A 22,932-nucleotide genomic window follows, 5' to 3' on the forward strand; every position below is an offset into this window, starting at 1 on the left:
CAATGTCGTTGCGCCAACACAGGGTTGCTGGGTGAGCTGCACTAGGTGCCAATTAGGACCTGGGCAGCAGAGATTTCCATGAGCTCGCATTTACGGAGGGTGCAAACCGGAAGGATGTCCGCCGGCGTTTTGGAATAGTCAAGTCCACAGGTAACAGAGGCACAGATGAAGACGTCAGCAGCGGATCAGCTGAGGCAGGGACTTAGTCGCGTGACGTTGCAGAGGTGCAAGTAGGTGTCCTTGCTGATGGACCAGACGTGCGGGTGGCGGACGGGCTAAGGCTCAAGTGGGACATCGAGCTTTCCAATCGTGTGTCTCAGCGTCAGATAGCGGTCGGGAATGGGGATAAAGTCAATGCCTCGGCAACGGGGTTTGTGACGGGGAGCTGCACTGCAAATGGCCATACCTTGCTGAGCCCTCCAAATAGCAATGCATTTTCACGAGCAAATTGCTAGCACTGGACATTGTAATTTCCAGACTGCATTCCGGCTTAATCTTTTCTCAGGCACACCTTCAGCTTCCCCACTAGTTGTTCTAAAGGTGTGGATGCTGTGCAACTCGGACAGTCCAGGCTGCAGCTTCTAATGTCACTGCTTTTGTTTGCCATTTCTCAGCACACTCTAGTTTGGCACACTTGCCAGATGATCAGTTTATAAACGTTGCAAGGCAATGAAGCAAGAAACGACGACATGCACATTTGCTCGAGGGCAAGAAGACAATCGTTGTGACGCCTGCATTTGATGAAACCCTCTTGAATTTGTTGAAGCGCCCCTGCTGAATGCAGATTGCAAAGAAAAGCTGGGCTCACGCCATTGTCCTGTGCAGTGCAGGCACTGAGGACACGGAACAAGCTGCAACGTTGCTCTGCTGCAGATGTGGATCAGGCTGATGTTGCAATGGGACATTGAAGCTCAATCTTCTTGATGAAGACAAGAAAGGCGCAGCAGCAGCATTTCAGCTCCATGTGCCGAACGCTTGTGTGTCCCAAATTTAACAGCAGCTGGGACAACAAGAATGCCGGTTCCACCGAGATTTGAACTCGGATCGCTGGATTCAAAGTCCAGAGTGCTCACCATTACACCATGGAACCAAGTGGCTGTCCTGTGCCAGGGCTACAGTCTTTTCTCCAACTCCCCTGGCATTCTCAGTCCCTGCAAGCATCCCTGACTACACTTGAATGCAATATGTCGTCTGACGGAAAGCAGTGCATCCTTTCAATGGAAGATTTCACCAGCTGCACCGAGTGCAAGAGTGGATCACGGTGCAGGCAGCTGGCATAAGAGTAGCAGTCAGACGGATGGCAATGGAAAGTGATCTGGGCGGAAACTTTTCCTCCTGAATTGGACCTTGTTGTGAAATTGCAAAAGCTGCCCTTTTTGCAAATGGAATCGCGCGGAGTGAGAAAATAAGTTTCCACCGAGTTTTGAACTCGGATAGCTGGATTCAGAGCCCAGAGTGCTCACCATTACACCATGGAACCCAGAGGCAACTTTGTCTTTGCAAGTTGTCAATCAGACATAGCTTTCTCTTTTACAAAAGCACAGACGACATCGAACAGAACTGTGGAATGTTTCCTGCGCAGGAAGAGGCCAGACGCAATATCAGCAACCACTTACATCTGCACAGCAGCCTTGGAGTAAGAAAATATCTGCAAGACACTTTGCAGCACTATCCGACATCATTTGCGGCGAGCCTCTTCAGAAGGATATATTTGCACAGCTGATCAAAAGCTTGATCCAATCCTTTGCTTTGAAAGAGCGCCTCAAACAAGGACAAAGAGCGAGAAAGGCCGTCGCTTTTAAGGAGGCAATTGCAGAGCTTAGGGAACAGGCAGCTGAAGGCACGGCCACCGACGCTATAATCGGGGCAGCCAAAGAGTTCAAGATGGGAGGAGCGCAGAGATTCTGCTAGCTTTGAACAGCTGAATGAGCTTACGGCGATACGCAGGTGTGAGGCGGCAAAGGAATTTTAAACAGGCATGGGAATTCGAAAAATCAGCGGTCGTCAGAGCGGTTGACAATGTCGTTGCGCCAACACAGGGTTGCTGGGTGAGCTGCACTAGGTGCCAATTAGGACCTGGGCAGCAGAGATTTCCATGAGCTCGCATTTACGGAGGGTGCAAACCGGAAGGATGTCCGCCGGCGTTTTGGAATAGTCAAGTCCACAGGTAACAGAGGCACGGATGAAGACGTCAGCAGCGGATCAGCTGAGGCAGGGACTTAGTCGCGTGACGTTGCAGAGGTGCAAGTAGGTGTCCTTGCTGATGGACCAGACGTGCGGGTGGCGGACCGGCTAAGACTCAAGTGGGACACCGAGCTTTCCAATCGTGTGTCTCAGCGTCAGATAGCGGTCGGGAATGGGGATAAAGTCAATGCCTCGGCAACGGGGTTTGTGACGGGGAGCTGCACTGCAAATGGCCATACCTTGCTGAGCCCTCCAAATAGCAATGCATTTTCACGAGCAAATTGCAAGCACTGGACATTGGAATTTCCAGTCTGCATTCCGGCTTAATCTTTTCTCAGGCACACCTTCAGCTTCCCCACTAGTTGTTCTAAAGGTGTGGATGCTGTGCAACTCGGACAGTCCAGGCTGCAGCTTCTAATGTCACTGCTTGTGTTTGCCATTTCTCAGCACACTCTAGTTTGGAACACTTGCCAGATGATCAGTTTATAAACGTTGCAAGGCAGTGAAGCAAGAAACGATGACATGCACATTTGCTCGAGGGCAAGAAGACAATCGTTGTGACGCCTGCATTTGATGAAACCCTCTTGAATTTGTTGAAGCGCCCCTGCTGAATGCAGATTGCAAAGAAATGCTGTGCTCACGCCATTGTCCTGTGCAGTGCAGGCACTGAGGACACGGAACAAGCTGCAACGTCGCTCTGCTGCAGACGTGGATCAGGCTGATGTTGCAATTGGACATTGAAGCTCAATCCTCTTGATGAAGACAAGAAAGGCGCAGCAGCAGCATTTCAGCTCCATGTGCCGAACGCTTGTGTGTCCCAAATTTAACAGCAGCTGGGACAACAAGAATGCCGGTTCCACCGAGATTTGAACTCGGATCGCTGGATTCAAAGTCCAGAGTGCTCACCATTACACCATGGAACCAAGTGGCTGTCCTGTGCCAGGGCTACAGTCTTTTCTCCAACTCCCCTGGCATTCTCAGTCCCTGCAAGCATCCCTGACTGCACTTGAATGCAATATGTCGTCTGACGGAAAGCAGTGCATCCTTTCAATGGAAGATTTCACCAGCTGCACCGAGTGCAAGAGTGGATCACGTGGCAGGCAGCTGGCATAAGAGTAGCAGTCAGACGGATGGCAATGGAAAGTGATCTGGGCGGAAACTTTTCCTCCTGAATTGGACCTTGTTGTGAAATTGCAAAAGCTGCCCTTTCTGCAAATGGAATCGCGCGGAGTGAGAAAATAAGTTTCCACCGAGTTTTGAACTCGGATCGCTGGATTCAGAGCCCAGAGTGCTCACCATTACACCATGGAACCCAGAGGCAACTTTGTCTTTGCAAGTTGTCAATCAGACATAGCTTTCTCTTTTACAAAAGCACAGACGACATCGAACAGAACTGTGGAATGTTTCCTGCGCAGGAAGAGGCCAGACGCAATATCAGCAACCACTTACATCTGCACAGCAGCCTTGGAGTAAGAAAATATCTGCAAGACACTTTGCAGCACTATCCGACATCATTTGCGGCGAGCCTCTTCAGAAGGATATATTTGCACAGCTGATCAAAAGCTTGATCCAATCCTTTGCTTTGAAAGAGCGCCTCAAACAAGGACAAAGAGCGAGAAAGGCCGTCGCTTTTAAGGAGGCAATTGCAGAGCTTAGCGAACAGGCAGCTGAAGGCACGGCCACCGACGCTATAATCGGGGCAGCCAAAGAGTTCAAGATGGGAGGAGCGCAGAGATTCTGCTAGCTTTGAACAGCTGAATGAGCTTACGGCGATACGCAGGTGTGAGGCGGCAAAGGAATTTTAAACAGGCATGGGAATTCGAAAAATCAGCGGTCGTCAGAGCGGTTGACAATGTCGTTGCGCCAACACAGGGTTGCTGGGTGAGCTGCACTAGGTGCCAATTAGGACCTGGGCAGCAGAGATTTCCATGAGCTCGCATTTACGGAGGGTGCAAACCGGAAGGATGTCCGCCGGCGTTTTGGAATAGTCAAGTCCACAGGTAACAGAGGCACGGATGAAGACGTCAGCAGCGGATCAGCTGAGGCAGGGACTTAGTCGCGTGACGTTGCAGAGGTGCAAGTAGGTGTCCTTGCTGATGGACCAGACGTGCGGGTGGCGGACCGGCTAAGGCTCAAGTGGGACACCGAGCTTTCCAATCGTGTGTCTCAGCGTCAGATAGCGGTCGGGAATGGGGATAAAGTCAATGCCTCGGCAACGGGGTTTGTGACGGGGAGCTGCACTGCAAATGGCCATACCTTGCTGAGCCCTCCAAATAGCAATGCATTTTCACGAGCAAATTGCAAGCACTGGACATTGGAATTTCCAGTCTGCATTCCGGCTTAATCTTTTCTCAGGCACACCTTCAGCTTCCCCACTAGTTGTTCTAAAGGTGTGGATGCTGTGCAACTCGGACAGTCCAGGCTGCAGCTTCTAATGTCACTGCTTGTGTTTGCCATTTCTCAGCACACTCTAGTTTGGAACACTTGCCAGATGATCAGTTTATAAACGTTGCAAGGCAGTGAAGCAAGAAACGATGACATGCACATTTGCTCGAGGGCAAGAAGACAATCGTTGTGACGCCTGCATTTGATGAAACCCTCTTGAATTTGTTGAAGCGCCCCTGCTGAATGCAGATTGCAAAGAAATGCTGTGCTCACGCCATTGTCCTGTGCAGTGCAGGCACTGAGGACACGGAACAAGCTGCAACGTCGCTCTGCTGCAGACGTGGATCAGGCTGATGTTGCAATTGGACATTGAAGCTCAATCCTCTTGATGAAGACAAGAAAGGCGCAGCAGCAGCATTTCAGCTCCATGTGCCGAACGCTTGTGTGTCCCAAATTTAACAGCAGCTGGGACAACAAGAATGCCGGTTCCACCGAGATTTGAACTCGGATCGCTGGATTCAAAGTCCAGAGTGCTCACCATTACACCATGGAACCAAGTGGCTGTCCTGTGCCAGGGCTACAGTCTTTTCTCCAACTCCCCTGGCATTCTCAGTCCCTGCAAGCATCCCTGACTGCACTTGAATGCAATATGTCGTCTGACGGAAAGCAGTGCATCCTTTCAATGGAAGATTTCACCAGCTGCACCGAGTGCAAGAGTGGATCACGTGGCAGGCAGCTGGCATAAGAGTAGCAGTCAGACGGATGGCAATGGAAAGTGATCTGGGCGGAAACTTTTCCTCCTGAATTGGACCTTGTTGTGAAATTGCAAAAGCTGCCCTTTTAGCAAATGGAATCGCGCGGAGTGAGAAAATAAGGTGCCACCGAGATTTGAACTCGGATCGCTGGATTCAGAGCCCAGAGTGCTCACCATTACACCATGGAACCCAGAGGCAACTTTGCTTTTGCAAGTTGTCAATCAGACATAGCTTTCTCTTTTACAAAAGCACAGACGACATCGAACAGAACTGTGGAATGTTTCCTGCGCAGGAAGAGGCCAGACGCAATATCAGCAACCACTTACATCTGCACAGCAGCCTTGGAGTAAGAAAATATCTGCAAGACACTTTGCAGCACTATCCGACATCATTTGCGGCGAGCCTCTTCAGAAGGATATATTTGCACAGCTGATCAAAAGCTTGATCCAATCCTTTGCTTTGAAAGAGCGCCTCAAACAAGGACAAAGAGCGAGAAAGGCCGTCGCTTTTAAGGAGGCAATTGCAGAGCTTAGCGAACAGGCAGCTGAAGGCACGGCCACCGACGCTATAATCGGGGCAGCCAAAGAGTTCAAGATGGGAGGAGCGCAGAGATTCTGCTAGCTTTGAACAGCTGAATGAGCTTAAGGCGATACGCAGGGGCGAGGCGGCAAAGGAATTTTAAACAGGCATGGGAATTCGAAAAATCAGCGGTCGTCAGAGCGGTTGACAATGTCGTTGCGCCAACACAGGGTTGCTGGGTGAGCTGCACTAGGTGCCAATTAGGACCTGGGCAGCAGAGATTTCCATGAGCTCGCATTTACGGAGGGTGCAAACCGGAAGGATGTCCGCCGGCGTTTTGGAATAGTCAAGTCCACAGGTAACAGAGGCACGGATGAAGACGTCAGCAGCGGATCAGCTGAGGCAGGGACTTAGTCGCGTGACGTTGCAGAGGTGCAAGTAGGTGTCCTTGCTGATGGACCAGACGTGCGGGTGGCGGACCGGCTAAGGCTCAAGTGGGACACCGAGGTTTCCAATCGTGTGTCTCAGCGTCAGATAGCGGTCGGGAATGGGGATAAAGTCAATGCCTCGGCAACGGAGTTTGTGACGGGGAGCTGCACTGCAAATGGCCATACCTTGCTGAGCCCTCCAAATAGCAATGCATTTTCACGAGCAAATTGCAAGCACTGGACATTGGAATTTCCAGTCTGCATTCCGGCTTAATCTTTTCTCAGGCACACCTTCAGCTTCCCCACTCGTTGTTCTAAAGGTGTGGATGCTGTGCAACTCGGACAGTCCAGGCTGCAGCTTCTAATGTCACTGCTTGTGTTTGCCATTTCTCAGCACACTCTAGTTTGGCACACTTGCCAGATGATCAGTTTATAAACGTTGCAAGGCAGTGAAGCAAGAAACGATGACATGCACATTTGCTCGAGGGCAAGAAGACAATCGTTGTGACGCCTGCATTTGATGAAACCCTCTTGAATTTGTTGAAGCGCCCCTGCTGAATGCAGATTGCAAAGAAAGGCTGTGCTCACGCCATTGTCCTGTGCAGTGCAGGCACTGAGGACACGGAACAAGCTGCAACGTCGCTCTGCTGCAGACGTGGATCAGGCTGATGTTGCAATTGGACATTGAAGCTCAATCCTCTTGATGAAGACAAGAAAGGCGCAGCAGCAGCATTTCAGCTCCATGTGCCGAACGCTTGTGTGTCCCAAATTTAACAGCAGCTGGGACAACAAGAATGCCGGTTCCACCGAGATTTGAACTCGGATCGCTGGATTCAAAGTCCAGAGTGCTCACCATTACACCATGGAACCAAGTGGCTGTCCTGTGCCAGGGCTACAGTCTTTTCTCCAACTCCCCTGGCATTCTCAGTCCCTGCAAGCATCCCTGACTACACTTGAATGCAATATGTCGTCTGACGGAAAGCAGTGCATCCTTTCAATGGAAGATTTCACCAGCTGCACCGAGTGCAAGAGTGGATCACGGTGCAGGCAGCTGGCATAAGAGTAGCAGTCAGACGGATGGCAATGGAAAGTGATCTGGGCGGAAACTTTTCCTCCTGAATTGGACCTTGTTGTGAAATTGCAAAAGCTGCCCTTTTTGCAAATGGAATCGCGCGGAGTGAGAAAATAAGGTTCCACCGAGTTTTGAACTCGGATCGCTGGATTCAGAGCCCAGAGTGCTCACCATTACACCATGGAACCCAGAGGCAACTTTGTCTTTGCAAGTTGTCAATCAGACATAGCTTTCTCTTTTACAAAAGCACAGACGACATCGAACAGAACTGTGGAATGTTTCCTGCGCAGGAAGAGGCCAGACGCAATATCAGCAACCACTTACATCTGCACAGCAGCCTTGGAGTAAGAAAATATCTGCAAGACACTTTGCAGCACTATCCGACATCATTTGCGGCGAGCCTCTTCAGAAGGATATATTTGCACAGCTGATCAAAAGCTTGATCCAATTCTTTGCTTTGAAAGAGCGCCTCAAACAAGGACAAAGAGCGAGAAAGGCCGTCGCTTTTAAGGAGGCAATTGCAGAGCTTAGGGAACAGGCAGCTGAAGGCACGGCCACCGACGCTATAATCGGGGCAGCCAAAGAGTTCAAGATGGGAGGAGCGCAGAGATTCTGCTAGCTTTGAACAGCTGAATGAGCTTACGGCGATACGCAGATGCGAGGCGGCAAAGGAATTTTAAACAGGCATGGGAATTCGAAAAATCAGCGGTCGTCAGAGCGGTTGACAATGTCGTTGCGCCAACACAGGGTTGCTGGGTGAGCTGCACTAGGTGCCAATTAGGACCTGGGCAGCAGAGATTTCCATGAGCTCGCATTTACGGAGGGTGCAAACCGGAAGGATGTCCGCCGGCGTTTTGGAATAGTCAAGTCCACAGGTAACAGAGGCACGGATGAAGACGTCAGCAGCGGATCAGCTGAGGCAGGGACTTAGTCGCGTGACGTTGCAGAGGTGCAAGTAGGTGTCCTTGCTGATGGACCAGACGTGCGGGTGGCGGACCGGCTAAGGCTCAAGTGGGACATCGAGCTTTCCAATCGTGTGTCTCAGCGTCAGATAGCGGTCGGGAATGGGGATAAAGTCAATGCCTCGGCAACGGGGTTTGTGACGGGGAGCTGCACTGCAAATGGCCATACCTTGCTGAGCCCTCCAAATAGCAATGCATTTTCACGAGCAAATTGCTAGCACTGGACATTGTAATTTCCAGACTGCATTCCGGCTTAATCTTTTCTCAGGCACACCTTCAGCTTCCCCACTAGTTGTTCTAAAGGTGTGGATGCTGTGCAACTCGGACAGTCCAGGCTGCAGCTTCTAATGTCACTGCTTGTGTTTGCCATTTCTCAGCACACTCTAGTTTGGCACACTTGCCAGATGATCAGTTTATAAACGTTGCAAGGCAATGAAGCAAGAAACGACGACATGCACATTTGCTCGAGGGCAAGAAGACAATCGTTGTGACGCCTGCATTTGATGAAACCCTCTTGAATTTGTTGAAGCGCCCCTGCTGAATGCAGATTGCAAAGAAAAGCTGGGCTCACGCCATTGTCCTGTGCAGTGCAGGCACTGAGGACACGGAACAAGCTGCAACGTTGCTCTGCTGCAGATGTGGATCAGGCTGATGTTGCAATGGGACATTGAAGCTCAATCTTCTTGATGAAGACAAGAAAGGCGCAGCAGCAGCATTTCAGCTCCATGTGCCGAACGCTTGTGTGTCCCAAATTTAACAGCAGCTGGGACAACAAGAATGCCGGTTCCACCGAGATTTGAACTCGGATCGCTGGATTCAAAGTCCAGAGTGCTCACCATTACACCATGGAACCAAGTGGCTGTCCTGTGCCAGGGCTACAGTCTTTTCTCCAACTCCCCTGGCATTCTCAGTCCCTGCAAGCATCCCTGACTACACTTGAATGCAATATGTCGTCTGACGGAAAGCAGTGCATCCTTTCAATGGAAGATTTCACCAGCTGCACCGAGTGCAAGAGTGGATCACGGTGCAGGCAGCTGGCATAAGAGTAGCAGTCAGACGGATGGCAATGGAAAGTGATCTGGGCGGAAACTTTTCCTCCTGAATTGGACCTTGTTGTGAAATTGCAAAAGCTGCCCTTTTTGCAAATGGAATCGCGCGGAGTGAGAAAATAAGGTTCCACCGAGTTTTGAACTCGGATCGCTGGATTTAGAGCCCAGAGTGCTCACCATTACACCATGGAACCCAGAGGCATCGTTGCCTTTGCAAGTTGTCAATCAGACATAGCTTTCTCTTTTACAAAAGCACAGACGACATCGAACAGAACTGTGGAATGTTTCCTGCGCAGGAAGAGGCCAGACGCAATATCAGCAACCACTTACATCTGCACAGCAGCCTTGGAGTAAGAAAATATCTGCAAGACACTTTGCAGCACTATCCGACATCATTTGCGGCGAGCCTCTTCAGAAGGATATATTTGCACAGCTGATCAAAAGCTTGATCCAATCCTTTGCTTTGAAAGAGCGCCTCAAACAAGGACAAAGAGCGAGAAAGGCCGTCGCTTTTAAGGAGGCAATTGCAGAGCTTAGCGAACAGGCAGCTGAAGGCACGGCCACCGACGCTATAATCGGGGCAGCCAAAGAGTTCAAGATGGGAGGAGCGCAGAGATTCTGCTAGCTTTGAACAGCTGAATGAGCTTAAGGCGATACGCAGGGGCGAGGCGGCAAAGGAATTTTAAACAGGCATGGGAATTCGAAAAATCAGCGGTCGTCAGAGCGGTTGACAATGTCGTTGCGCCAACACAGGGTTGCTGGGTGAGCTGCACTAGGTGCCAATTAGGACCTGGGCAGCAGAGATTTCCATGAGCTCGCATTTACGGAGGGTGCAAACCGGAAGGATGTCCGCCGGCGTTTTGGAATAGTCAAGTCCACAGGTAACAGAGGCACGGATGAAGACGTCAGCAGCGGATCAGCTGAGGCAGGGACTTAGTCGCGTGACGTTGCAGAGGTGCAAGTAGGTGTCCTTGCTGATGGACCAGACGTGCGGGTGGCGGACCGGCTAAGGCTCAAGTGGGACACCGAGCTTTCCAATCGTGTGTCTCAGCGTCAGATAGCGGTCGGGAATGGGGATAAAGTCAATGCCTCGGCAACGGGGTTTGTGACGGGGAGCTGCACTGCAAATGGCCATACCTTGCTGAGCCCTCCAAATAGCAATGCATTTTCACGAGCAAATTGCAAGCACTGGACATTGGAATTTCCAGTCTGCATTCCGGCTTAATCTTTTCTCAGGCACACCTTCAGCTTCCCCACTAGTTGTTCTAAAGGTGTGGATGCTGTGCAACTCGGACAGTCCAGGCTGCAGCTTCTAATGTCACTGCTTGTGTTTGCCATTTCTCAGCACACTCTAGTTTGGAACACTTGCCAGATGATCAGTTTATAAACGTTGCAAGGCAGTGAAGCAAGAAACGATGACATGCACATTTGCTCGAGGGCAAGAAGACAATCGTTGTGACGCCTGCATTTGATGAAACCCTCTTGAATTTGTTGAAGCGCCCCTGCTGAATGCAGATTGCAAAGAAATGCTGTGCTCACGCCATTGTCCTGTGCAGTGCAGGCACTGAGGACACGGAACAAGCTGCAACGTCGCTCTGCTGCAGACGTGGATCAGGCTGATGTTGCAATTGGACATTGAAGCTCAATCCTCTTGATGAAGACAAGAAAGGCGCAGCAGCAGCATTTCAGCTCCATGTGCCGAACGCTTGTGTGTCCCAAATTTAACAGCAGCTGGGACAACAAGAATGCCGGTTCCACCGAGATTTGAACTCGGATCGCTGGATTCAAAGTCCAGAGTGCTCACCATTACACCATGGAACCAAGTGGCTGTCCTGTGCCAGGGCTACAGTCTTTTCTCCAACTCCCCTGGCATTCTCAGTCCCTGCAAGCATCCCTGACTGCACTTGAATGCAATATGTCGTCTGACGGAAAGCAGTGCATCCTTTCAATGGAAGATTTCACCAGCTGCACCGAGTGCAAGAGTGGATCACGTGGCAGGCAGCTGGCATAAGAGTAGCAGTCAGACGGATGGCAATGGAAAGTGATCTGGGCGGAAACTTTTCCTCCTGAATTGGACCTTGTTGTGAAATTGCAAAAGCTGCCCTTTTTGCAAATGGAATCGCGCGGAGTGAGAAAATAAGGTGCCACCGAGATTTGAACTCGGATCGCTGGATTCAGAGCCCAGAGTGCTCACCATTACACCATGGAACCCAGAGGCAACTTTGCTTTTGCAAGTTGTCAATCAGACATAGCTTTCTCTTTTACAAAAGCACAGACGACATCGAACAGAACTGTGGAATGTTTCCTGCGCAGGAAGAGGCCAGACGCAATATCAGCAACCACTTACATCTGCACAGCAGCCTTGGAGTAAGAAAATATCTGCAAGACACTTTGCAGCACTATCCGACATCATTTGCGGCGAGCCTCTTCAGAAGGATATATTTGCACAGCTGATCAAAAGCTTGATCCAATCCTTTGCTTTGAAAGAGCGCCTCAAACAAGGACAAAGAGCGAGAAAGGCCGTCGCTTTTAAGGAGGCAATTGCAGAGCTTAGCGAACAGGCAGCTGAAGGCACGGCCACCGACGCTATAATCGGGGCAGCCAAAGAGTTCAAGATGGGAGGAGCGCAGAGATTCTGCTAGCTTTGAACAGCTGAATGAGCTTAAGGCGATACGCAGGGGCGAGGCGGCAAAGGAATTTTAAACAGGCATGGGAATTCGAAAAATCAGCGGTCGTCAGAGCGGTTGACAATGTCGTTGCGCCAACACAGGGTTGCTGGGTGAGCTGCACTAGGTGCCAATTAGGACCTGGGCAGCAGAGATTTCCATGAGCTCGCATTTACGGAGGGTGCAAACCGGAAGGATGTCCGCCGGCGTTTTGGAATAGTCAAGTCCACAGGTAACAGAGGCACGGATGAAGACGTCAGCAGCGGATCAGCTGAGGCAGGGACTTAGTCGCGTGACGTTGCAGAGGTGCAAGTAGGTGTCCTTGCTGATGGACCAGACGTGCGGGTGGCGGACCGGCTAAGGCTCAAGTGGGACACCGAGGTTTCCAATCGTGTGTCTCAGCGTCAGATAGCGGTCGGGAATGGGGATAAAGTCAATGCCTCGGCAACGGAGTTTGTGACGGGGAGCTGCACTGCAAATGGCCATACCTTGCTGAGCCCTCCAAATAGCAATGCATTTTCACGAGCAAATTGCAAGCACTGGACATTGGAATTTCCAGTCTGCATTCCGGCTTAATCTTTTCTCAGGCACACCTTCAGCTTCCCCACTCGTTGTTCTAAAGGTGTGGATGCTGTGCAACTCGGACAGTCCAGGCTGCAGCTTCTAATGTCACTGCTTGTGTTTGCCATTTCTCAGCACACTCTAGTTTGGCACACTTGCCAGATGATCAGTTTATAAACGTTGCAAGGCAGTGAAGCAAGAAACGATGACATGCACATTTGCTCGAGGGCAAGAAGACAATCGTTGTGACGCCTGCATTTGATGAAACCCTCTTGAATTTGTTGAAGCGCCCCTGCTGAATGCAGATTGCAAAGAAAGGCTGTGCTCACGCCATTGTCCTGTGCAGTGCAGGCACTGAGGACACGGAACAAGCTGCAACGTCGCTCTGCTGCAGACGTGGATCAGGCTGATGTTGCAATTGGACATTGAAGCTCAATCCTCTTGATGAAGACAAGAAAGGCGCAGCAGCAGCATTTCAGCTCCATGTGCCGAACGCTTGTGTGTCCCAAATTTAACAGCAGCTGGGACAACAAGAATGCCGGTTCCACCGAGATTTGAACTCGGATCGCTGGATTCAAAGTCCAGAGTGCTCACCATTACACCATGGAACCAAGTGGCTGTCCTGTGCCAGGGCTACAGTCTTTTCTCCAACTCCCCTGGCATTCTCAGTCCCTGCAAGCATCCCTGACTACACTTGAATGCAATATGTCGTCTGACGGAAAGCAGTGCATCCTTTCAATGGAAGATTTCACCAGCTGCACCGAGTGCAAGAGTGGATCACGGTGCAGGCAGCTGGCATAAGAGTAGCAGTCAGACGGATGGCAATGGAAAGTGATCTGGGCGGAAACTTTTCCTCCTGAATTGGACCTTGTTGTGAAATTGCAAAAGCTGCCCTTTTTGCAAATGGAATCGCGCGGAGTGAGAAAATAAGGTTCCACCGAGTTTTGAACTCGGATCGCTGGATTCAGAGCCCAGAGTGCTCACCATTACACCATGGAACCCAGAGGCAACTTTGTCTTTGCAAGTTGTCAATCAGACATAGCTTTCTCTTTTACAAAAGCACAGACGACATCGAACAGAACTGTGGAATGTTTCCTGCGCAGGAAGAGGCCAGACGCAATATCAGCAACCACTTACATCTGCACAGCAGCCTTGGAGTAAGAAAATATCTGCAAGACACTTTGCAGCACTATCCGACATCATTTGCGGCGAGCCTCTTCAGAAGGATATATTTGCACAGCTGATCAAAAGCTTGATCCAATTCTTTGCTTTGAAAGAGCGCCTCAAACAAGGACAAAGAGCGAGAAAGGCCGTCGCTTTTAAGGAGGCAATTGCAGAGCTTAGGGAACAGGCAGCTGAAGGCACGGCCACCGACGCTATAATCGGGGCAGCCAAAGAGTTCAAGATGGGAGGAGCGCAGAGATTCTGCTAGCTTTGAACAGCTGAATGAGCTTACGGCGATACGCAGATGCGAGGCGGCAAAGGAATTTTAAACAGGCATGGGAATTCGAAAAATCAGCGGTCGTCAGAGCGGTTGACAATGTCGTTGCGCCAACACAGGGTTGCTGGGTGAGCTGCACTAGGTGCCAATTAGGACCTGGGCAGCAGAGATTTCCATGAGCTCGCATTTACGGAGGGTGCAAACCGGAAGGATGTCCGCCGGCGTTTTGGAATAGTCAAGTCCACAGGTAACAGAGGCACGGATGAAGACGTCAGCAGCGGATCAGCTGAGGCAGGGACTTAGTCGCGTGACGTTGCAGAGGTGCAAGTAGGTGTCCTTGCTGATGGACCAGACGTGCGGGTGGCGGACCGGCTAAGGCTCAAGTGGGACATCGAGCTTTCCAATCGTGTGTCTCAGCGTCAGATAGCGGTCGGGAATGGGGATAAAGTCAATGCCTCGGCAACGGGGTTTGTGACGGGGAGCTGCACTGCAAATGGCCATACCTTGCTGAGCCCTCCAAATAGCAATGCATTTTCACGAGCAAATTGCTAGCACTGGACATTGTAATTTCCAGACTGCATTCCGGCTTAATCTTTTCTCAGGCACACCTTCAGCTTCCCCACTAGTTGTTCTAAAGGTGTGGATGCTGTGCAACTCGGACAGTCCAGGCTGCAGCTTCTAATGTCACTGCTTGTGTTTGCCATTTCTCAGCACACTCTAGTTTGGCACACTTGCCAGATGATCAGTTTATAAACGTTGCAAGGCAATGAAGCAAGAAACGACGACATGCACATTTGCTCGAGGGCAAGAAGACAATCGTTGTGACGCCTACATTTGATGAAACCCTCTTGAATTTGTTGAAGCGCCCCTGCTGAATGCAGATTGCAAAGAAAAGCTGGGCTCACGCCATTGTCCTGTGCAGTGCAGGCACTGAGGACACGGAACAAGCTGCAACGTTGCTCTGCTGCAGATGTGGATCAGGCTGATGTTGCAATGGGACATTGAAGCTCAATCTTCTTGATGAAGACAAGAAAGGCGCAGCAGCAGCATTTCAGCTCCATGTGCCGAACGCTTGTGTGTCCCAAATTTAACAGCAGCTGGGACAACAAGAATGCCGGTTCCACCGAGATTTGAACTCGGATCGCTGGATTCAAAGTCCAGAGTGCTCACCATTACACCATGGAACCAAGTGGCTGTCCTGTGCCAGGGCTACAGTCTTTTCTCCAACTCCCCTGGCATTCTCAGTCCCTGCAAGCATCCCTGACTACACTTGAATGCAATATGTCGTCTGACGGAAAGCAGTGCATCCTTTCAATGGAAGATTTCACCAGCTGCACCGAGTGCAAGAGTGGATCACGGTGCAGGCAGCTGGCATAAGAGTAGCAGTCAGACGGATGGCAATGGAAAGTGATCTGGGCGGAAACTTTTCCTCCTGAATTGGACCTTGTTGTGAAATTGCAAAAGCTGCCCTTTTTGCAAATGGAATCGCGCGGAGTGAGAAAATAAGGTTCCACCGAGTTTTGAACTCGGATCGCTGGATTTAGAGCCCAGAGTGCTCACCATTACACCATGGAACCCAGAGGCATCTTTGCCTTTGCAAGTTGTCAATCAGACATAGCTTTCTCTTTTACAAAAGCACAGACGACATCGAACAGAACTGTGGAATGTTTCCTGCGCAGGAAGAGGCCAGACGCAATATCAGCAACCACTTACATCTGCACAGCAGCCTTGGAGTAAGAAAATATCTGCAAGACACTTTGCAGCACTATCCGACATCATTTGCGGCGAGCCTCTTCAGAAGGATATATTTGCACAGCTGATCAAAAGCTTGATCCAATCCTTTGCTTTGAAAGAGCGCCTCAAACAAGGACAAAGAGCGAGAAAGGCCGTCGCTTTTAAGGAGGCAATTGCAGAGCTTAGCGAACAGGCAGCTGAAGGCACGGCCACCGACGCTATAATCGGGGCAGCCAAAGAGTTCAAGATGGGAGGAGCGCAGAGATTCTGCTAGCTTTGAACAGCTGAATGAGCTTAAGGCGATACGCAGGGGCGAGGCGGCAAAGGAATTTTAAACAGGCATGGGAATTCGAAAAATCAGCGGTCGTCAGAGCGGTTGACAATGTCGTTGCGCCAACACAGGGTTGCTGGGTGAGCTGCACTAGGTGCCAATTAGGACCTGGGCAGCAGAGATTTCCATGAGCTCGCATTTACGGAGGGTGCAAACCGGAAGGATGTCCGCCGGCGTTTTGGAATAGTCAAGTCCACAGGTAACAGAGGCACGGATGAAGACGTCAGCAGCGGATCAGCTGAGGCAGGGACTTAGTCGCGTGACATTGCAGAGGTGCAAGTAGGTGTCCTTGCTGATGGACCAGACGTGCGGGTGGCGGACCGGCTAAGGCTCAAGTGGGACACCGAGGTTTCCAATCGTGTGTCTCAGCGTCAGATAGCGGTCGGGAATGGGGATAAAGTCAATGCCTCGGCAACGGAGTTTGTGACGGGGAGCTGCACTGCAAATGGCCATACCTTGCTGAGCCCTCCAAATAGCAATGCATTTTCACGAGCAAATTGCAAGCACTGGACATTGTAATTTCCAGTCTGCATTCCGGCTTAATCTTTTCTCAGGCACACCTTCAGCTTCCCCACTAGTTGTTCTAAAGGTGTGGATGCTGTGCAACTCGGACAGTCCAGGCTGCAGCTTCTAATGTCACTGCTTGTGTTTGCCATTTCTCAGCACACTCTAGTTTGGCACACTTGCCAGATGATCAGTTTATAAACGTTGCAAGGCAGTGAAGCAAGAAACGATGACATGCACATTTGCTCGAGGGCAAGAAGACAATCGTTGTGACGCCTGCATTTGATGAAACCCTCTTGAATTTGTTGAAGCGCCCCTGCTGAATGCAGATTGCAAAGAAATGCTGTGCTCACGCCATTGTCCTGTGCAGTGCAGGCACTGAGGACACGGAACAAGCTGCAACGTCGCTCTGCTGCAGACGTGGATCAGGCTGATGTTGCAATTGGACATTGAAGCTCAATCCTCTTGATGAAGACAAGAAAGGCGCAGCAGCAGCATTTCAGCTCCATGTGCCGAACGCTTGTGTGTCCCAAATTTAACAGCAGCTGGGACAACAAGAATGCCGGTTCCACCGAGATTTGAACTCGGATCGCTGGATTCAAAGTCCAGAGTGCTCACCATTACACCATGGAACCAAGTGGCTGTCCTGTGCCAGGGCTACAGTCTTTTCTCCAACTCCCCTGGCATTCTCAGTCCCTGCAAGCATCCCTGACTGCACTTGAATGCAATATGTCGTCTGACGGAAAGCAGTGCATCCTTTCAATGGAAGATTTCACCAGCTGCACCGAGTGCAAGAGTGGATCACGGTGCAGGCAGCTGGCAGAAGAGTAGCAGTCAGACGGATGGCAATGGAAAGTGATCTGGGCGGAAACTTTTCCTCCTGAATTGGACCTTGTTGTGAAATTGCAAAAGCTGCCCTTTTTGCAAATGGAATCGCGCGGAGTGAGAAAATAAGGTTCCACTGAGATTTGAACTCGGATCGCTGGATTCAGAGCCCAGAGTGCTCACCATTACACCATGGAACCCAGAGGCAACTTTGCCTTTACAAGTTGTCAATCAGACATAGCTTTCTCTTTTACAAAAGCACAGACGACATCGAACAGAACTGTGGAATGTTTCCTGCGCAGGAAGAGGCCAGACGCAATATCAGCAATCACTTACATCTGCACAGCAGCCTTGGAGTAAGAAAATATCTGCAAGACACTTTGCAGCACTATCCGACATCATTTGCGGCGAGCCTCTTCAGAAGGATATATTTGCACAGCTGATCAAAAGCTTGATCCAATCCTTTGCTTTGAAAGAGCGCCTCAAACAAGGACAAAGAGCGAGAAAGGCCGTCGCTTTTAAGGAGGCAATTGCAGAGCTTAGCGAACAGGCAGCTGAAGGCACGGCCACCGACGCTATAATCGGGGCAGCCAAAGAGTTCAAGATGGGAGGAGCGCAGAGATTCTGCTAGCTTTGAACAGCTGAATGAGCTTACGGCGATACGCAGGGGCGAGGCGGCAAAGGAATTTTAAACAGGCATGGGAATTCGAAAAATCAGCGGTCGTCAGAGCGGTTGACAATGTCGTTGCGCCAACACAGGGTTGCTGGGTGAGCTGCACTAGGTGCCAATTAGGACCTGGGCAGCAGAGATTTCCATGAGCTCGCATTTACGGAGGGTGCAACCCGGAAGGATGTCCGCCGGCGTTTTGGAATAGTCAAGTCCACAGGTAACAGAGGCACGGATGAAGACGTCAGCAGCGGATCAGCTGAGGCAGGGACTTAGTCGCGTGACGTTGCAGAGGTGCAAGTAGGTGTCCTTGCTGATGGACCAGACGTGCGGGTGGCGGACCGGCTAAGGCTCAAGTGGGACACCGAGGTTTCCAATCGTGTGTCTCAGCGTCAGATAGCGGTCGGGAATGGGGATAAAGTCAATGCCTCGGCAACGGGGTTTGTGACGGGGAGCTGCACTGCAAATGGCCATACCTTGCTGAGCCCTCCAAATAGCAATGCATTTTCACGAGCAAATTGCAAGCACTGGACATTGGAATTTCCAGTCTGCATTCCGGCTTAATCTTTTCTCAGGCACACCTTCAGCTTCCCCACTAGTTGTTCTAAAGGTGTGGATGCTGTGCAACTCGGACAGTCCAGGCTGCAGTTTCTAATGTCACTGCTTGTGTTTGCCATTTCTCAGCACACTCTAGTTTGGCACACTTGCCAGATGATCAGTTTATAAACGTTGCAAGGCAGTGAAGCAAGAAACGATGACATGCACATTTGCTCGAGGGCAAGAAGACAATCGTTGTGACGCCTGCATTTGATGAAACCCTCTTGAATTTGTTGAAGCGTCCCTGCTGAATGCAGATTGCAAAGAAAGGCTGTGCTCACGCCATTGTCCTGTGCAGTGCAGGCACTGAGGACACGGAACAAGCTGCAACGTCGCTCTGCTGCAGACGTGGATCAGGCTGATGTTGCAATTGGACATTGAAGCTCAATCCTCTTGATGAAGACAAGAAAGGCGCAGCAGCAGCATTTCAGCTCCATGTGCCGAACGCTTGTGTGTCCCAAATTTAACAGCAGCTGGGACAACAAGAATGCCGGTTCCACCGAGATTTGAACTCGGATCGCTGGATTCAAAGTCCAGAGTGCTCACCATTACACCATGGAACCAAGTGGCTGTCCTGTGCCAGGGCTACAGTCTTTTCTCCAACTCCCCTGGCATTCTCAGTCCCTGCAAGCATCCCTGACTACACTTGAATGCAATATGTCGTCTGACGGAAAGCAGTGCATCCTTTCAATGGAAGATTTCACCAGCTGCACCGAGTGCAAGAGTGGATCACGGTGCAGGCAGCTGGCATAAGAGTAGCAGTCAGACGGATGGCAATGGAAAGTGATCTGGGCGGAAACTTTTCCTCCTGAATTGGACCTTGTTGTGAAATTGCAAAAGCTGCCCTTTTTGCAAATGGAATCGCGCGGAGTGAGAAAATAAGGTTCCACTGAGATTTGAACTCGGATCGCTGGATTCAGAGCCCAGAGTGCTCACCATTACACCATGGAACCCAGAGGCAACTTTGCCTTTGCAAGTTGTCAATCAGACATAGCTTTCTCTTTTACAAAAGCACAGACGACATCGAACAGAACTGTGGAATGTTTCCTGCGCAGGAAGAGGCCAGACGCAATATCAGCAATCACTTACATCTGCACAGCAGCCTTGGAGTAAGAAAATATCTGCAAGACACTTTGCAGCACTATCCGACATCATTTGCGGCGAGCCTCTTCAGAAGGATATATTTGCACAGCTGATCAAAAGCTTGATCCAATCCTTTGCTTTGAAAGAGCGCCTCAAACAAGGACAAAGAGCGAGAAAGGCCGTCGCTTTTAAGGAGGCAATTGCAGAGCTTAGCGAACAGGCAGCTGAAGGCACGGCCACCGACGCTATAATCGGGGCAGCCAAAGAGTTCAAGATGGGAGGAGCGCAGAGATTCTGCTAGCTTTGAACAGCTGAATGAGCTTACGGCGATACGCAGGTGCGAGGCGGCAAAGGAATTTTAAACAGGCATGGGAATTCGAAAAATCAGCGGTCGTCAGAGCGGTTGACAATGTCGTTGCGCCAACACAGGGTTGCTGGGTGAGCTGCACTAGGTGCCAATTAGGACCTGGGCAGCAGAGATTTCCATGAGCTCGCATTTACGGAGGGTGCAAACCGGAAGGATGTCCGCCGGCGTTTTGGAATAGTCAAGTCCACAGGTAACAGAGGCACGGATGAAGACGTCAGCAGCGGATCAGCTGAGGCAGGGACTTAGTCGCGTGACGTTGCAGAGGTGCAAGTAGGTGTCCTTGCTGATGGACCAGACGTGCGGGTGGCGGACCGGCTAAGGCTCAAGTGGGACACCGAGGTTTCCAATCGTGTGTCTCAGCGTCAGATAGCGGTCGGGAATGGGGATAAAGTCAATGCCTCGGCAACGGGGTTTGTGACGGGGAGCTGCACTGCAAATGGCCATACCTTGCTGAGCCCTCCAAATAGCAATGCATTTTCACGAGCAAATTGCAAGCACTGGACATTGGAATTTCCAGTCTGCATTCCGGCTTAATCTTTTCTCAGGCACACCTTCAGCTTCCCCACTAGTTGTTCTAAAGGTGTGGATGCTGTGCAACTCGGACAGTCCAGGCTGCAGCTTCTAATGTCACTGCTTGTGTTTGCCATTTCTCAGCACACTCTAGTTTGGCACACTTGCCAGATGATCAGTTTATAAACGTTGCAAGGCAGTGAAGCAAGAAACGATGACATGCACATTTGCTCGAGGGCAAGAAGACAATCGTTGTGACGCCTGCATTTGATGAAACCCTCTTGAATTTGTTGAAGCGTCCCTGCTGAATGCAGATTGCAAAGAAAGGCTGTGCTCACGCCATTGTCCTGTGCAGTGCAGGCACTGAGGACACGGAACAAGCTGCAACGTCGCTCTGCTGCAGACGTGGATCAGGCTGATGTTGCAATTGGACATTGAAGCTCAATCCTCTTGATGAAGACAAGAAAGGCGCAGCAGCAGCATTTCAGCTCCATGTGCCGAACGCTTGTGTGTCCCAAATTTAACAGCAGCTGGGACAACAAGAATGCCGGTTCCACCGAGATTTGAACTCGGATCGCTGGATTCAAAGTCCAGAGTGCTCACCATTACACCATGGAACCAAGTGGCTGTCCTGTGCCAGGGCTACAGTCTTTTCTCCAACTCCCCTGGCATTCTCAGTCCCTGCAAGCATCCCTGACTGCACTTGAATGCAATATGTCGTCTGACGGAAAGCAGTGCATCCTTTCAATGGAAGATTTCACCAGCTGCACCGAGTGCAAGAGTGGATCACGTGGCAGGCAGCTGGCAGAAGAGTAGCAGTCAGACGGATGGCAATGGAAAGTGATCTGGGCGGAAACTTTTCCTCCTGAATTGGACCTTGTTGTGAAATTGCAAAAGCTGCCCTTTTTGCAAATGGAATCGCGCGGAGTGAGAAAATAAGGTGCCACCGAGATTTGAACTCGGATCGCTGGATTCAGAGCCCAGAGTGCTCACCATTACACCATGGAACCCAGAGGCAACTTTGCCTTTGCAAGTTGTCAATCAGACATAGCTTTCTCTTTTACAAAAGCACAGACGACATCGAACAGAACTGTGGAATGTTTCCTGCGCAGGAAGAGGCCAGACGCAATATCAGCAACCGCTTACATCTGCACAGCAGCCTTGGAGTAAGAAAATATCTGCAAGACACTTTGCAGCACTATCCGACATCATTTGCGGCGAGCCTCTTCAGAAGGATATATTTGCACAGCTGATCAAAAGCTTGATCCAATCCTTTGCTTTGAAAGAGCGCCTCAAACAAGGACAAAGAGCGAGAAAGGCCGTCGCTTTTAAGGAGGCAATTGCAGAGCTTAGCGAACAGGCAGCTGAAGGCACGGCCACCGACGCTATAATCGGGGCAGCCAAAGAGTTCAAGATGGGAGGAGCGCAGAGATTCTGCTAGCTTTGAACAGCTGAATGAGCTTACGGCGATACGCAGGTGCGAGGCGGCAAAGGAATTTTAAACAGGCATGGGAATTCGAAAAATCAGCGGTCGTCAGAGCGGTTGACAATGTCGTTGCGCCAACACAGGGTTGCTGGGTGAGCTGCACTAGGTGCCAATTAGGACCTGGGCAGCAGAGATTTCCATGAGCTCGCATTTACGGAGGGTGCAAACCGGAAGGATGTCCGCCGGCGTTTTGGAATAGTCAAGTCCACAGGTAACAGAGGCACGGATGAAGACGTCAGCAGCGGATCAGCTGAGGCAGGGACTTAGTCGCGTGACGTTGCAGAGGTGCAAGTTGGTGTCCTTGCTGATGGACCAGACGTGCGGGTGGCGGACCGGCTAAGGCTCAAGTGGGACATCGAGCTTTCCAATCGTGTGTCTCAGCGTCAGATAGCGGTCGGGAATGGGGATAAAGTCAATGCCTCGGCAACGGGGTTTGTGACGGGGAGCTGCACTGCAAATGGCCATACCTTGCTGAGCCCTCCAAATAGCAATGCATTTTCACGAGCAAATTGCAAGCACTGGACATTGTAATTTCCAGTCTGCATTCCGGCTTAATCTTTTCTCAGGCACACCTTCAGCTTCCCCACTAGTTGTTCTAAAGGTGTGGATGCTGTGCAACTCGGACAGTCCAGGCTGCAGCTTCTAATGTCACTGCTTGTGTTTGCCATTTCTCAGCACACTCTAGTTTGGCACACTTGCCAGATGATCAGTTTATAAACGTTGCAAGGCAGTGAAGCAAGAAACGATGACATGCACATTTGCTCGAGGGCAAGAAGACAATCGTTGTGACGCCTGCATTTGATGAA

General features: G+C 50.7%; 18 non-coding genes across 18 annotated transcripts; all 18 read right to left on the minus strand.

Moving 5' to 3' along the window:
* Positions 1-1,018: 1,018 nt before the first annotated feature.
* Positions 1,019-1,090, minus strand: trnaq-uug (transfer RNA glutamine (anticodon UUG)). Its single transcript has one exon. It is a non-coding gene; the product is annotated as a tRNA-Gln (tRNA).
* Positions 1,091-3,035: 1,945 nt separating this feature from the next.
* On the minus strand, positions 3,036-3,107 carry trnaq-uug (transfer RNA glutamine (anticodon UUG)). The gene has a single exon. It is a non-coding gene; the product is annotated as a tRNA-Gln (tRNA).
* Positions 3,108-5,052: 1,945 nt separating this feature from the next.
* Positions 5,053-5,124, minus strand: trnaq-uug (transfer RNA glutamine (anticodon UUG)). Its single transcript has one exon. It is a non-coding gene; the product is annotated as a tRNA-Gln (tRNA).
* Positions 5,125-5,442: 318 nt separating this feature from the next.
* On the minus strand, positions 5,443-5,514 carry trnaq-cug (transfer RNA glutamine (anticodon CUG)). Its single transcript has one exon. It is a non-coding gene; the product is annotated as a tRNA-Gln (tRNA).
* A 1,555-nt stretch (positions 5,515-7,069) lies between these two features.
* Positions 7,070-7,141, minus strand: trnaq-uug (transfer RNA glutamine (anticodon UUG)). Its single transcript has one exon. It is a non-coding gene; the product is annotated as a tRNA-Gln (tRNA).
* Positions 7,142-7,459: 318 nt separating this feature from the next.
* trnaq-cug (transfer RNA glutamine (anticodon CUG)) lies at positions 7,460-7,531 on the minus strand. Its single transcript has one exon. It is a non-coding gene; the product is annotated as a tRNA-Gln (tRNA).
* A 1,555-nt stretch (positions 7,532-9,086) lies between these two features.
* Positions 9,087-9,158, minus strand: trnaq-uug (transfer RNA glutamine (anticodon UUG)). Its single transcript has one exon. It is a non-coding gene; the product is annotated as a tRNA-Gln (tRNA).
* Positions 9,159-11,103: 1,945 nt separating this feature from the next.
* On the minus strand, positions 11,104-11,175 carry trnaq-uug (transfer RNA glutamine (anticodon UUG)). Its single transcript has one exon. It is a non-coding gene; the product is annotated as a tRNA-Gln (tRNA).
* A 318-nt stretch (positions 11,176-11,493) lies between these two features.
* trnaq-cug (transfer RNA glutamine (anticodon CUG)) lies at positions 11,494-11,565 on the minus strand. Its single transcript has one exon. It is a non-coding gene; the product is annotated as a tRNA-Gln (tRNA).
* Positions 11,566-13,120: 1,555 nt separating this feature from the next.
* Positions 13,121-13,192, minus strand: trnaq-uug (transfer RNA glutamine (anticodon UUG)). The gene has a single exon. It is a non-coding gene; the product is annotated as a tRNA-Gln (tRNA).
* Positions 13,193-13,510: 318 nt separating this feature from the next.
* trnaq-cug (transfer RNA glutamine (anticodon CUG)) lies at positions 13,511-13,582 on the minus strand. Its single transcript has one exon. It is a non-coding gene; the product is annotated as a tRNA-Gln (tRNA).
* Positions 13,583-15,137: 1,555 nt separating this feature from the next.
* Positions 15,138-15,209, minus strand: trnaq-uug (transfer RNA glutamine (anticodon UUG)). The gene has a single exon. It is a non-coding gene; the product is annotated as a tRNA-Gln (tRNA).
* A 1,945-nt stretch (positions 15,210-17,154) lies between these two features.
* trnaq-uug (transfer RNA glutamine (anticodon UUG)) lies at positions 17,155-17,226 on the minus strand. Its single transcript has one exon. It is a non-coding gene; the product is annotated as a tRNA-Gln (tRNA).
* A 318-nt stretch (positions 17,227-17,544) lies between these two features.
* Positions 17,545-17,616, minus strand: trnaq-cug (transfer RNA glutamine (anticodon CUG)). Its single transcript has one exon. It is a non-coding gene; the product is annotated as a tRNA-Gln (tRNA).
* A 1,555-nt stretch (positions 17,617-19,171) lies between these two features.
* trnaq-uug (transfer RNA glutamine (anticodon UUG)) lies at positions 19,172-19,243 on the minus strand. The gene has a single exon. It is a non-coding gene; the product is annotated as a tRNA-Gln (tRNA).
* Positions 19,244-19,561: 318 nt separating this feature from the next.
* trnaq-cug (transfer RNA glutamine (anticodon CUG)) lies at positions 19,562-19,633 on the minus strand. The gene has a single exon. It is a non-coding gene; the product is annotated as a tRNA-Gln (tRNA).
* A 1,555-nt stretch (positions 19,634-21,188) lies between these two features.
* Positions 21,189-21,260, minus strand: trnaq-uug (transfer RNA glutamine (anticodon UUG)). The gene has a single exon. It is a non-coding gene; the product is annotated as a tRNA-Gln (tRNA).
* A 318-nt stretch (positions 21,261-21,578) lies between these two features.
* On the minus strand, positions 21,579-21,650 carry trnaq-cug (transfer RNA glutamine (anticodon CUG)). Its single transcript has one exon. It is a non-coding gene; the product is annotated as a tRNA-Gln (tRNA).
* Between the last annotated feature and the right edge of the window lie 1,282 nt (positions 21,651-22,932).

The sequence above is a fragment of the Heterodontus francisci genome, chromosome 48, assembly GCF_036365525.1.
Source record: "Heterodontus francisci isolate sHetFra1 chromosome 48, sHetFra1.hap1, whole genome shotgun sequence".
Classification (NCBI taxonomy): domain Eukaryota; kingdom Metazoa; phylum Chordata; class Chondrichthyes; order Heterodontiformes; family Heterodontidae; genus Heterodontus; species Heterodontus francisci.